This window comes from Cupressus sempervirens, chromosome 10, assembly GCF_028749045.1.
Source record: "Cupressus sempervirens isolate cs-2001-9-10 chromosome 10, ASM2874904v1, whole genome shotgun sequence".
NCBI classification, from domain to species: domain Eukaryota; kingdom Viridiplantae; phylum Streptophyta; class Pinopsida; order Cupressales; family Cupressaceae; genus Cupressus; species Cupressus sempervirens.
This window is the reverse complement of record NC_143127.1, coordinates 4455973-4471419: the sequence shown is the minus strand read 5'-3', so window position 1 is coordinate 4471419 and position 15447 is coordinate 4455973.

The following is a 15447-nucleotide window of genomic DNA, read 5'->3' as shown; positions in this document are numbered from 1 at the left end:
GCATACAAGGTTGAATTTCCATCAATGTTGGGCATATCTCCAATTTTTAATGTGTAAGACTTGGTCCAGTTCAAAGGATCATTACCTATTGATTCTTACAATGGTCAAGGACTTTAGGATTATTTGGAACCTATAGTAGTCCCTTCCACCAACAAGTTGGAGGCTGAAAAGGTGTTAGACTCAAGAGTCAAGAAAGCCACTAGAAAAAAAGGTGTACATGGAGAACCTTCTCAAGTGGAGAGACACACCAAACTTAGAAGCCACATGGATTGCTAAGGAATATTTCAACAAACTAGGCATCATCATGGACCTATTGTCCATAGGAGTGACATAGATTTTCTCTATGGGGGAGTATGGTGCAGGGGCACATAGGTGGGCTTAGGAAGACCTAGGGCTCCCTTTAGGTTTTAGGCTTGTAGTGGTGCTCTCCACACCACTATGTGAATAAAGGGACTCATGTAGGCCTAAGAATGTGGATGATAGTTTGACAAGCCCAAATAGGTCAAAGTTACTTCTAGTTGCCCATTAGGCCAAACTAGGTGTTTTGGGGCCTAGAAAAGTAGAATGGTCAAATAGAGGTTTTGATGCCATATTTAGTGGTTTTCATTCCTATTTGGACATTATGAAAACTATCATGACCTTTGCAGAAATTTTGAGGGTCAAAGTCAACAAGATGTAAAAGTTGCTCAATTGTTGTCCATGTTGTTAATGGCAACATTGACAACTTTTCTTGCATTTTGTGCAACATTGCCAAGAAGGGGAGATTATTGAAAACAATTTGATACATGTATGAATATGTGTTTCAATCATTATTTTGTCACTAATGCCAAACTTTCTACTTGCTAGCGAGACAATTTCTTAGATGATTTGAGTATTATCATTTGTTTGATTGATGAAGAGGATTTGATCAAATGAGGTAAAAATAGCACCTAGAGGAAAGGTTGAGTTATGAAATGGAAAAGGAGTACAAGGATGAGTTAAGATAGTGATATTTTAGTGCATTGATAATCTACTTAAAGTTTTAAAGGATGGATACACTGATTAAGTTTAGAAGAACAAGTTAAAAGAATTGTGTCTGCCAAGCTTAACAATCTACATAGTAGGTGCCGAGAAAAGTTAGTGTAAATCAAGTAGAAAAATAGTTAGAGTTGAGAAAAGTCAATTTCAATGTAAGCTAAGTAAATTTTAGTTGATGTAGAGCACTGGTAAACTTTTTTTTATGCCGATTGTTTTAATAGTGGATGTCTTGAAACGTAGTACATGTCAAGCATTAGAAGCAAGTTAATGTCAAGTGTTAGCATTATGAGAAATATTGTGAATTTGATGAATTTGAGCTAAAAAGCTTAATTTATTGGATTGTGATAATCTTGATGAGCTAGTGGCACAGAATTCAAGATCAACCATTTTGAAGTAAATTCAAAGAGGATTGAAGGAGAAGTTTCTAGAAGGGAATATAATGAAATAATAGGTAGATTCATTGAATCCTACCTTATCCAGCGTAACCCTAAAATGGATGAAGGAGGATGAATGGAAAAATATCTTAATTTTCTATTTATAGAGATGGTGTGATAGAAGATAAGGTTTTCATGTGTGAGAACCTAAGGAAGACAAGGAGTCTAGGGTATTTCTTCATTTAGTGACCTAAGAGAAGAGTTTGCATTGGCAAGAAAAGAAAGAAGGCTTAAGGGTATGGATGCTTGAAGGGTGAACAAGCTGTTAGAGATGAAGTATGTGAAATCCAAATAGAATGGAGGACTAAAAATAGAGATCTATAATCTACAAAATGGAGTTGTAAGTTGTTATCAGATCAAGTCTTACTATTATTTTCTAATCATTGTACCACTCTAGGATAAATCCTTTGGATTAAAGTTGACCAAACAATCATTTGTAAATCCTTTAACTAGGTGACATTCCAAGTGAATGATCTAAAGTCCTCTAACAAGGCTCACTCCTAATAGGGCAATTGAAATCCTTTAACTAGGTCACATTTAAAAGTGTGCATTGTAACCTTTAACAGGGTTGGCCTTTTCATCACTTTAGAAGAGTGAGAATAAGTAGCTTGTTATTGGTGGTTTTTCCTAAATTGGGTTTCCATGTTATATCATTGTGTCAAATGTATTATTTAATATGTTATGTTTCATGCTTACATTTTTGCAAAGTTGATTTGATAGTAACCTACAAGTTTAAGTGATTGTATGATCTAATGGATGCATGCATGATGAAAATGTTTTATGTATATGGATTTACTAAGCTGTGAAAAGTTTTATTTGTTTATCTGGACCTTGGATAACTAATTTGACCCCACTCTTAGTTATTCTAAATAATTCAAATAGATATAAATATCTAAAACAATTAGGAGCACTCATGGTAAACCTATATGAGGCCATTCTCAACCTATTCAAGGGGTTGGAGATGTTGGTTATTGTATTGTATAGACTGAGCAACAAGTTCTCAATAACAATTTTATGTGTTTGAGTGTTTTTGGTTTGTAGATGGATTAGATTTGAAACTTTTTGTTTTTGAGGTGTTAGAGTACATTGATTTAAGATTCTATATGGCTTAGTTTATCATTTTGCAAGGTTTTGAGGGCCTAAAATAATTGTTTTGTTCCCTAACAGTTTGTTGTTTTGAATCAAGTTGTTTTCATAAATGGAATCATAGGTCCACTTCCCACCATAGAATCTATAAAACCTTATGATATTTCAAACATGATTCCATGTACATTATGTACAATGGAGGTGGGGTCTTGGGATGCTAAGAAGGAATTTTTGAGGTGATGCCTTGGGCAAGTCCTGGTCACTTGGTTAGGGATCACAAAGAAGAGCAAGTGGAATTGGAGTGGTTGAACATGTCTGATACTTCAACATGAGATTGGAATATACTAGAAGGTGTTTAAAAGTAACCCCAAGTCCAATAGGAATCACCAAAAAAAGTCTTAAGGAGGGAAAATCTGTCTTTGCATCATATTGCTCTCAAATCCTTAAAGCTCCAAAATATTTAAGGTTTTTAAAAAGGGTGTCTAGAATATTAGATTTTTTTACCTCTTGTTAAGGGTTCTTGTGAGATATTTGGATTTCAACCTAGTTGGAGGGCAAATTTCTTAGAGCCCTATTACAAGCATTTGGTAGCATTTTTTCTTGGTTAGTGGAACTCAATTAGGGTATCAAGCCTAATTGTGATTAGGGACATTAAAGGAAGTCCAAATGCCTTGCTAGATGACCAATCAATCCATTTGGGAGTTTCATGCATATTTGGGGTTACTTGTGTTGATGGTGAGTTAGCAAGCAAGTTAGTTCTACCTAGTAGATGTGCCCCAATTGATTTATTTAGGATCTACTGAATAGAGTTCTTAGTAGCATACGGTGATTAGAATCCCTATTTGGTCAAGTGTATGACCTAAGGAGACCCTAAGAGAGAGCTTGGGGAAGAAGTAAGATTGGGTGTCACATCAGCAAGCCTGAACAATGACATACAACTCCTTGTCATATGTGGGGTACCTTAGTACTGTATTAGAAAATATTCCACTATGACATGTAATGGGGTGCCCATGTTACATGAGTAAAACATCAAGAGAATAATTTGATGTATCTATTTCTATTTTGAATGATTGTTGCAAGTTTGGAATGACCAATATTGGAGCTAAACATAATCTTAGCTTTAATTCCTCAAAAGCTTGTTGTTTACTTTTGTCCACTAAAATTTTTCTTATGATCCACCCCCAGTGACTTATAATGAGGCCATTATAAATGAGAATAAAAAAATATAAATCTACGATAGAAAATTGCTAGATCCACAAAACTACAAAGTTCTATGAAGTTTTTAGGAGATGGCCAATCTCTTATTAAATTTATCTTTATAGGTTCCATATCTGAAGAAATGACACCAAATACATCTGCAAGTGAGAAAAAGGAAACATTGAAAGTTGGTAATGCTCAAATTATTTGAAAGGAAGCATGTGCCCTAACAAAATTTATGATATATCCAAATATTGTATTAAATAGAGATTCTTTTGGGGCATTATTAGTGATTTTACCAAGATTTATTATGGTTCACAATATTAGATCATGTTACATGTGTAAGATTGGAGAGATTGGAGACTTTGCATTAAGGAACATGTATGAAAAATTGTGTGAGAATGGGAGGTTGAAGGATGAGATCAAGGTACTTGTCACTAAGAAAGGCTTAACTCTTGCCCTAAACTTCCTAAAAAATTTCAAAGTGGAATGGATAAAAATCATGTTAAGTTGAATCCACAACATGAAACCCTGTTTGGATAATGGACCACTAAAGGTTATGGAACCCATCATCCATCATGACATAAGTACCCTATTTTGATAGAGTAAAGATAATTAATGTCAAGGAAGAGAGGTGATTGAGAATAATACTCATGTGAAGTGGAACAACAGAGGTATGCCAATTACAACCATTGAGGATCCAAAGATTGAATTTATTGTTAATGTCATAGAACACAAATTCTACCAGTCAAGATGACATAACAACTTATCATGTATTTCTATAGACATGAGTTATAAAATTGTCAAGAAAGATCATAGTAATTATTTAACTAAGCTATGACTCACTAAGTTAGTAGAGAGCCTAGGAGCCATAAGGAAGACAAAGAATAATTCATGTAAGTTTGGTTCTCTCATTGTTTGGATATTATATTATGTATAGAAAAAATTCCCCACAATAGCAGATGTGGTTTAGGATATGAAGAAACCTTTTCCAAGAAATTCAATGAGTTTTTTAGTCAAATGGGTGAAAAGTTTGAGGCAGTTATGGATGATTATTTTTAAGATTCTAAGCAAAAGATGAAAAATAGGATTAGGATCTGTAAGTAGGTCATTGATTAGTATTTTGATGATAAATGTTTCTTAGTGGATATTGATTATAACTATGTCCAAGTTGTTATTGCAAGAATGGATATTGATTATACCTATGTCCAAGTTGTTATTGAAAGAGTTGCATCGTTGAGACCTCTTCATTATGAGGTAAAGATTGATGAAGTGTGACTAGCCATTAGTGCATTATTAGTTGAAGAGATTGAGAAGAATATTGAACCATGTGGTACCTATGAGACAAATAATATCAAAATGTGGATGCAAAAAAAGGTTCTTAAGTAAGATAGAAAAAATAAAAGATGATAGAGAATCCAAAAGTCACAATTGGTGAAGCCTTGTTGATGATTTTAGAAAGAAAAGGACAAGACCTAAGTAGTAGGGATGACAACGAAGGTGATGATGATTAAGGACAAGAACTAAAAGGTAAAGAGTTAGTTGTTGCTAAGCCTAAAGCAATTAAGGGTAAACAAATTATTATGGTTGAACCCAAAGTGAAGAAATATTTGAAGAAGTTGGCTACTAAGCCTACAACCACACCATCAAGGATCATAAGAAAAATATCTAAAGAAGATAGCATTGTATTTGTTGAGCCACTAAAGAAAGGATCTACAAAAATCACCAAGCCTACACTAGTGACAAGTGAAACAAAGAGAAATCCCACTTCTAAAGAAGAAGAATAGAGAAATTAAGAAACCAAGAAGAAGGTTTGTGGTAAAGAAGGACGATGAAGAAGAGGAAGCAAAGAGGATTGAGTCTGATGACTTGAGTCAATTCAAACTTTTAGTGCATAAGAAACCTAAAAATATTGATGAGGTATATGATAACCTTAGAAATATTGTAGGTTTATCAAGATTTCACTTTATCAAGTATCACAAATTCACTAAAGAAGAGAAGCTTAAGATAGAAGAGGTTTTTATAGATATGATAGTCAATTTTAAGTACACACCTATAGAGCTAGGAAAGTTGATTCCTAAAGAGAAATATAATAATATTACTAGCAAGTGAAAGTATGCTCTAACCACTACAAGGAATATAAGGAAAGCCACATTGGCTTAGATCATGCTTGAATTTAATAAAGGTTGGATTAGTTTCGCATTGAGAGAATACACCAATAAATTTCTACCAAAGAGAAAAGATAACTTGGGGTTGAAAAAAAAAGATAAAAAATGTTGTTAAAGCTAGAAAAAAATTATGGAAAAAGGTCCATGGCCTAATGTTTATTGATGAGAGTGATTAGGAAGAGGAAGAGAAAGAGACTGGTCAAATTAAGCTTGACACCATATAAGAATTTGATGGATAGGTAAATCTAGGTGATACATTCAATGACCTAGTAAAATTGAGTGAAGAAAGAACAACGACTATAAAAATTGATGATGAACCTAACACTAGTCTTGTTAAGGAAATGAAAGAGTCAATACAATAGATTACAAACCAAGTTCAAATAGGGTATGTCTAGTTGACAGTGTTGACAATTGGCTAATAGTGATATGCAATTGTTGTCATTTATGGAAACACATGATGTACATGCTAATAGGAAACCTCAAAAATAAAGATATTTAGTGTTTGGTAATCAAAAAATTGTCTAAGTATATAATTTGGTTTAAATAGTGTATTGTTTTGTTTATAACTTATTGCTAACATCATATTATGACTAGAAAAGTTGCATGGAGATAGTATACATGTTGGTGATGATGTGTATAACCTCAAAGGTTAGTACAGACTATATAGAATAGAGATAATAATGTTTGAAGCAAAACGGGATAGCAGAATTGAAGGAAAAAGTTGTTTTGTTTACAAAATAATTAGTTGTCCAATTATGGTCGACATCCTAGATGTCTACTCTAACTTGAAAAAGTAGCTTGTGGTCTTAGCCTACCCAACAGTAATTTGTGTAAAGGCATGGTATTTATGCAAAGGACATCTTGCAATAAGATATGAGCTATTATAAAAGAAAAGTACAATTGTGAAGTGTGAATTGTGACTATATGCAAACTTTTGTAAAAGTGATATATGAAATTTTTTACATGAGCTATTTGGTGATCTGAGATTGACTTGAAGATCAGAGATCAATCAAGGAAGAAAGATAATAGAAAATTACTTGTTTGAGCAATGAGCTCTTCTTGTAGTTGAAATTGCATGTTTGGGTAGTGGGCTCTTCTTGCATACATTATACCACAGCTCCTAACAAGGTTGGCACAACTCCTAACAGGGTTGGAATCTCCTAACAAGGATTCAAAGTCTCCTAATAGGGACTTCTTATACTAAATTTTCTCATTGACTCCTAAGAAGGTACATCCTCTAACAAGGAACTTATATATCAATATATTATCTAGTGGATATCATCCCCACCGGGGTTTTCCCTTGGCCAGGGTTTCCCTAGTTAACAAAAAATGGTGTTATGAGTTATCTTTGTGCATTAATACTATTACTATTCAACATTACTTTATTGATTTTTTATGCATGTTTTAACGTAAGTAATAATATCCTATTGGCATATAAAGTTTATAGATTACTGATCCACCCCTAGTAATCCCTATTTCTAACAATTGGTATCAGAGCCTAGTTACTTTGAAGAGGCTTGACAAATTAAGTAAGATCCCTATGGATATGGAATAGTTGATGAAGAACCTTGAAGAAACTCTTGAACAAATTGATCTCCTTACTAAAGAAAGAGATAAGTTGAAGGATAGACATGAAGACTCCAAAGCATACATTGATCAATTGAAGGAAAAGATTGAACATTTCAAATCTAAGCCTGAATCTACTAAATCTAGAACTAGTGATGATGATTATTCAAAGTTGAATATAAAGTACAAGATCTTGAAGCATGAATTGAAGATTACAAATCTAAAGTTGTCATTAAGAAATGATCCTAGTATATTTGAATGTGATTTGAAGACTAAAAATGCAGATCTAAGAGCAAGTCTAGCAAAAAAAACATATGAGTTTGAAACATTGAAAGAAGATCATGAAGAACTCCATAAGTACAACACTATAGTGAAAGGTGAATTAACTCAGTGCGAGTAGCAACTTTAGATGCTTTATTCTAGTAGAGAAAAGATCGATGTTTCAATGTCAATACAAAAGCCCACTTATGATAAGACTAGTCTTGGTTATCTAATTAACATGTCTGTGAAGAAACCTAAGATTAGATCATATCTGAAAGAAAAAATAAATCTGATGATAAGATTAAATCCAGACAATCTTTTGAGAAACCTAAAGAAGTTAGACAAGACAAGGAATTTTAAATCTTGGATGAACCTAAGCAAGTGGAGACTCATAAGGCAACCAAGTATGAATTTAGAGATAAGTGTATTTTGTGTAATGAAATAGGTCATATGAAAAGAAATTATAGAAGTATGTCATTTAATCATGTTAAGGACTTTTATTGTCATAATTGTCATGGTATGGGTCGTAATGAAATTGATTGTAGGAAACTTAAGTATCATAATGATAGAAGAAATAGTAGAATGTCTAGAAATACTAACCCTACAAATAGAAGAAGATCTAGTGAAAGAACATTGAGAGAAGGAAGATCTTATTAGGATAGAAGACAAATCATGTATTATAAGTGCAAAAACTTAGGACACATTGCTCAAAATTGTCATGCACTTGATAATCAACATAATCTTAGAAACAAAGTACCTATACGTTAGTTGTGCAACAACTTTAGATACACAATGAAGTACTACAAAATGGACATAAACTTCAGAGATAGAAGAAACAATGGAAGAAATTTTGGGAAGAGAAGGAATGATGGAAAGAACATCATAAATGATAGAAGGAACCATGAAAGGAATTCTAGAACTAATAGAGGCAATGAGGAACACAAAATATTATTAGTGAACTTTGAGAAGAACTTAATGAAGCATTTTTGAAAGGAGTAGATATCTCAAAAGAAAAGTTATATGATGATGAGACATGAAGATCAAAGCCAGTTGTTGAGTTTGATTCAATTAAGTTGAATTAAGCTTGTTCATAGCATTAGAATTTGAGAACTTTAGTTAGAAGCTAAAATAGAGGTAGCAAAGTTGGGAAAAGGTGTTTGTAGTTATATTTAGATGATACCTAAGCTCACATGTTATTTGGAGCTCATTTAAACAAGTTATGAAGGAATTCAGAGTTACGAGTATTACAAAAAAAGTTAATTTTGTAGCAGAGAATGAAAACTATGTTTTTGCAATGGAATTCATGATGCAAAGTCTTGAGGATGCTTTTCATGATGAAAGGAGGCTATAGTAAACCTCAGGTAACACTTGAAGATCGGATAGATGATCCTGAGCAGTTAATTGATTCCAAAATGTAGTTGACAACTTTTTCATATTTTTAAAGTACACAATTAATGCAAGTTCAAGTTGATGGGATAAATGGAGCACATAATTGATTTTCACTTCATTGAGAACACATCCGAAGTGAAGAGCATTCAAAAGCAACTTGTCAGAGTGATTTTAAAGAAAACCCTATTTTTGGAAGAGGTATTTTATTATTTTTCCACAAATTTCTTCGATAAAAGTTCATAATTGATAAGATCATGGATATGTCAATAGTCCATAGTGTTGAGAATGAAGATAGACTTAAGATAAAGATAGTTTCCGTAAAACCTCCTCAAGGAAACCATAACTCAACATTGTCTATCACTCCGAACAATGTAGTTTATCTTGAAGATGTAGGAAGTTATTTGAATAACAAGCTTGAGTCGATTGGTAGTGAATTCATTATCATGCACCAATCATGTTTTTAAGCTCTTTTGGAACAATTGTTCTTACAATTTTTTGGCTCAATCTCCAACTAGTCAATATGTGTTTTGAAAAATTATTCTTGGACTATGAGTTGGGAAAAAAAGAAATGCCAAACTTGAAAAAGCTATACATAAATGAAATTAGTTTTTCAACTTCAATTTTATAGACTTACAAAAAGAACCATAGAATTATAAGAAACTATTGTGGCTTGTACTATTTGAAAATTATAGTTACAAGTGATAAAGTTATATACCATTGATTCAGAGAGCACAAATAATGGAAATGAAGTATTGCAAAAGGTGCAAGCTCAACTCCCCCCCCATGTGAATGACACTATTAAGTAGAGAATAGTTACATCCATACATACATACATGGTTAAGTGCTACCTAACTATGTCCAAGGCTATTGTTGGCCGAAAGTGCCCTCCTACCAAAAGATTGAATTCAAATATTTAAACCCTCCCAATGGTCACAAGATTCAAAGATCCAACATTTGAATAATGCATAGGTGCACATTATAACCTTAGGTTATCTTTTACCCTAAGTTCTAAGCCATTTCATGTTATATTTTATGTCCCTAGAGATGTGACAAGATAATCTGGTCTTGATTATGATAGCCCTTGTATCAGAGGATCATTAGGAAAATCAAGCAGTGGTAAGATGCTATGAGGCTCCTATTCATCGAGTGGTTGGGTTGTCATAACATCACAAATAGTCAAAGGATTGTAAGCTAAAGAAAAGTCTTGAATTTTGTTACATCAGTCAAAAATTGTGAGATTGTAGGCACAACAAGTATGTCTTCTAAGGATACAAGGTAAAGAATTGGCATAGCATTGGGTTTTCATGACATCAGAGGTTTCATAAGATTGCAAGTCAAAGTAATAGGTTTTTTTATGCCATGAAAGGTCAATGATCATAGGATTGCAGGGTTGACTTCCTAGGTTGCCGATGCTATGAAGGGGAAGGTTAGTCGTATGATCTTAGAGTCGTAAGATCGCAAGGTAAGAAGGGGTGGAGGCCAATTTTAGATGATAAAATAGGGTGCTTTGATCTTACAATATTCCTCTATCATAAGGTTGCAAGTGCAAATAAGGAGACTACCGAAATCACGACAGAAGGATAGTTAATCGTGATCATAAGATTGTAGGGGTTATTGTTGCAGCTGCCAATGTTATGATAGAGTGTGATCATAAGATTGTGAAGGTCAAATCAACCATTTTTGTAACATTTCAAGGGGAGATTGATGGTATCATGACCTTACACCAAGAGTGTTATCATGCCATCATTTTGTCGTGAGATCATAGATCTTGTTTCTATCGAAGGATCATAAGGAGAATGAAGGATGGACTCAATGCTATGAGGTATAGGCAATCATAAGTTTGTAGAGGTTAGGGTTATGAACAAAAGGTGACATGAAGGGTTTTGACCACAGTTGATGATCATAGGATTTTGAGTTCTAGTGTTGACCAAAAATATAAGGAGCTTCACCCATTGAGCTAGAAAAAGAGGAGTCCTCGACCAATCAGGTAGTGGGAAAGGTACAGAGTGACAATTGAATATGGTTGATCTGCATTTTTTATCTGACTTAGCATGATGGTAATAAGGAATAGGTAGCTCTCTAATGGAAAATCTAATCTTTTGATCTCCTGCAACCACTTTCATCATTCCCTAGGCCTAATAAGTATGAGGAACACTCCATCACCACCTATTGATCTATCTACTCAATTAGAAGGTTAATGTTCATCGTTCCTATCCTCTCAATGATTTATTTGGTGAACAAGTGATATTCCTATGTCTAGATTTGTGCTATGATTAGATCTTTTCCAATTTTGCAGTAATTATTCTCTACAAATTTAAATGTAGTTGTTGAGTTTTATCTTAGAGTAGAAGCTATCTGAGTTATGCTTACACTATAAGAGTAGATTTTTTCATCTTTCTTAGGGTTTGATCTTTCTCTGGCATACTACTATAAATTCCCTTTTGCCTCTGAACTATATGACACTCTATCTTATCTCTTTTAGTCATTGATGTATTGTGCAAGCTTATTTGCCTCTCTTCGATGTACTATGGATATCTATAACCTACATGTTTGTATCTCTTTTGGCCTATGAATGATATAAAGTGAATCTCTTTTTCCTTGTGTCACTCATTTGGTTGTCTAATCTTCACATGGCTATTGGATTAAAACAATTCTAAACCTATATATCTTTGGATTTTTATGATACTTGTACTATGCATGTATGGGTAGAGATTGGTCTGAACACTCTATTCTGGTGCATCACCTCCTTAAAATAGATTGGGTGGCTTTCTTTATGCATTCCTTCTTCCTTTTACTCTCCAAGTGTAGTCTAAGTGCATACTAATAGCAAAGGAAGTCAGCCTTCTCCAAAGACTTAACCTCATTGTTCAAGTCCCACAACTTGGAGGTTGTTTCCATGTTTCACAAGGTTTTCCTTAGATAAAAAATTTGGAAAAGGGTGCAAACTTTTGTGACAGTGGCTTTTGGCATGTGCAGTGGGAATCTCATATTAAACATTCTAAGTTCATTAGCATTAGAGAAAGATTTCATGTTCATGCTAAGGAGATATCACTACCTTCAACATTAAAGCCTTCAAGAGGCTCATTTTTTCATGTACTTGGTGACTCCAAGCTTCGATGATATCTGGTTTCCAAACCAAAGTTGTTGTGATTCATGCCAAAAGCACACACAAGGGCATCTTCTAGAGGTGATTTTCAATATTCAAAGCTCTTATTTTCAAATCCTAGAAGAAAGAAAGGTTTTCTTTATCACCAATTAGGAGTATAGAAGAATTCAATATACCTACAAGATCCATCTCTACCCCTCCTTCCGATAGGTCTCAACCTAGGATACCATCTGGTCATATCAATAGGCCACTTGTTTATATAGCTAGGGCACATGCATTTTCCACCTTCCATGGTGGAAGCCCTCTCCTTTTGGCTCAAAGAAATGATATTCTAGTGTCAGCCCTCAAAAGCATACCTGAGTTTACTGGTGAAACCTCCATTTCCCCTATAGAGCATATTCAAGAGATGTCTAATGTCTACAATATTCATGGCATCACTAAAGATGATGTAGCAGTCAGACTTCTAGCCTCATCCTTAAAAGTAAAAGTGCTACAATGGTAAGAGGCTTAGCTCATAACTCTAAAACTAATTAGGATGGGCTAGGAATAGCTCTATGCAAGCATTTTGAGGACAAAAGTGATCACCTATCACTTTTGGAGCAGTTGACCACTATCAAGCAAGCACCCCATGAGTGTATGACTAATTTTAATTATAGGTTCTAGAAGACATGAGATAGTTTACCAAATTCATATGAGTTATCTATAAGGGCAGAAAATATCTTGATACAAGGAGGGAAGTTAGCTCCAAGGCCCCCAATTCCCTTCTTTCCTAACATGCCCAATCATGAGCCTATTATAGCCCCTATCCCCACTACCTCTATAATTCAACCCCTTTTTGTGGTCCTAATAGCCTCCACATCCTCTAATGAAGTTGATAGGATTAAGACCATGATGCAGACACTGATGCAGAATATGGATAAGAAGTTGCAAGATCAAGAAAAGAATATGGAGGACAATAGTGTAGTGATGGAAAAAATGGGAAATGAGTTGGTGACTATGAGGAGACAACCAGCCCAAAATAATAAGCCCCCCCAACTTCACTATCAAGGTCCAATTCATAATAGATCCTCAAACTAGAGTCATATTCCTTACAATCACAGTAGACCTATCGACAGTTCCCATGCTACGAATACCAACCTAAATGAGGGTTACAATCAGAATAAACCTATCAATAACACCCTCCCCCCATGCTACGAATATCAACCTTAATAGGGCTTTAGTCCCTCAAAATAATCTTTCTCAAGATCAAGATTTCTACCCTTGTTGTGACTACTACTATGGATATTGTATGTGTTAGAAGGAAAAAATTTACTTGGCATTAACTCTACCAGAGCAAGTAGTTGACAAGTAATACAATGCTAATCAACCTATTGATGCTTCTCTGCAAGGCAATTTCTCTTTCATGAACTATCAGGTGAAAGAACCTTGTAATGTAAACCAGGATTCTTGTGCTTGCAATACTAGGAGCAAAAGAAGTGCTATAGAAGATTCTACCCCTTCTTGTCTTAATTAGACCTCAACATTAGATGCAATAGCTCGTGTATAGGAAATGAATGATCAATAAAATGCTCCTCAGTAGAAAAGGAAAAACAATAGTAGGAAAGATATAAATGGTCCTTAGGTTATTCCATCTCAACCTTCTACACATGTAGCTCCTAAGTTTTCTACCAAAGCACCTAATACATCATTCAATGTGGTAGATCAAACGAAGAAGACCAATGTGAACATTTCGATGTGGAATGTTGCTACTACCATACCATCATAGAAGAGGTTGTTGCAGTAAGAGTTGGAAAGCATTGAACTTAGAGATTAAATACCTAGAGAAGAAAGTACAAGCCTGGTGTAACCAAGAAAAGAAGAAGAAACAAGAAAACTAGACCTCCTCTTTTCTATGTCTCTTTGATTATAGGAGATAAAATAGTCCACAATTGCATGAGAGATTCAAGGGCTAGTAGTTCAGTGATGCCTAAGAGTGTTACTAATATCCTAGAAATGAAATATGAGCCCATTTTTAAGGATGTATTGTAGTTAGATGGTAGTATTTTCAAGACTATAGGAATCCTTAGGAATGTTGAAATGGCCCTACATGCATGCCCTGCTTGTACTATAGTTCAAGATATATCAATTGCTGAGGTCAAACCACACTTTCCTATTTTTCTTTCTAGAGACTTTACTGTCAAAATAGGTGGCTATATCTCCTCTAATTGGTCATTCATGGTTTTTAGAACAAGATATGGAACTAAATCTTTGATAAAAGCAAAGCCTCTAGCCCTCCATCATATAGAGCCCTATACCCCTAGTCCCATCCATATGAATTGAATCATTTATGAAGAAGAGGAGGGAGACATAGTAGACAAGCCTACTACTTTCCTAACAAAGATACCTGACTTCCTCTTAGATGAATGGGCTAGTACATATCAGTTTGATCCTATATCAAAAGCCATTGAAAGAAGCCTTGGCATATGTCGTATATCAAAAAAGGATGATATTATTCCCAACCTAATGAAAATCAAAGAAGATAATAATGGACTATGGAACATTTACTTTTATGGATCAAGGAATAAGAATGGATTAGGGGCTAGTGTCATGTTGGTTTCTCCTACACTAGAAAGGTACTACTATCATTTAGGCTTCATTTTAGTTCCATAAACAATATAACAGAGTATGAAGCCTTGATTCAAGGTCTCTTACTTGCTCAAAAAAATGATTTCAAGCCTTAAGTGTGTATGGGGATAGTGAGTTGATTTTTCATCAAGTAAGAAATCAGAATGTCACTAAAAATAGTTTTCTCAAGTCTTATAAACATAGAATGTGGGATTTTCTTGAAAGCTTCAATGCATTTAATATTCAAAGCATCCCTAGGAAGGAAAATAGATGTGATAATAGACTTGTAGTAGTTGGTGCATCTTACAATGTGCCAAGTAGTGTTGAAGATGAAAAAAGGAAATGGATTAGGATGGTGGTAAGGTTTCTTATTCTTGATAAAAATGTCAATTGGCAGGTGTTTGAGTCTGATGCACAAATTGTAAGTTTCTTGCAAAAATGAAGTGGAGTTCTCAAAGAAAAACTAGTCAAGACTACATGATCAGTTTGGGGATCAAATTATCAAGCTCACTTCCAACAAGTTACCTAAAGGTTTGATCATCTTAGAAAGTTCTTTCACTCCTAATGATTAAGAAAGAAATAGAGGCATGAATCTTGCTGCAAAAAAGGATGATTATAT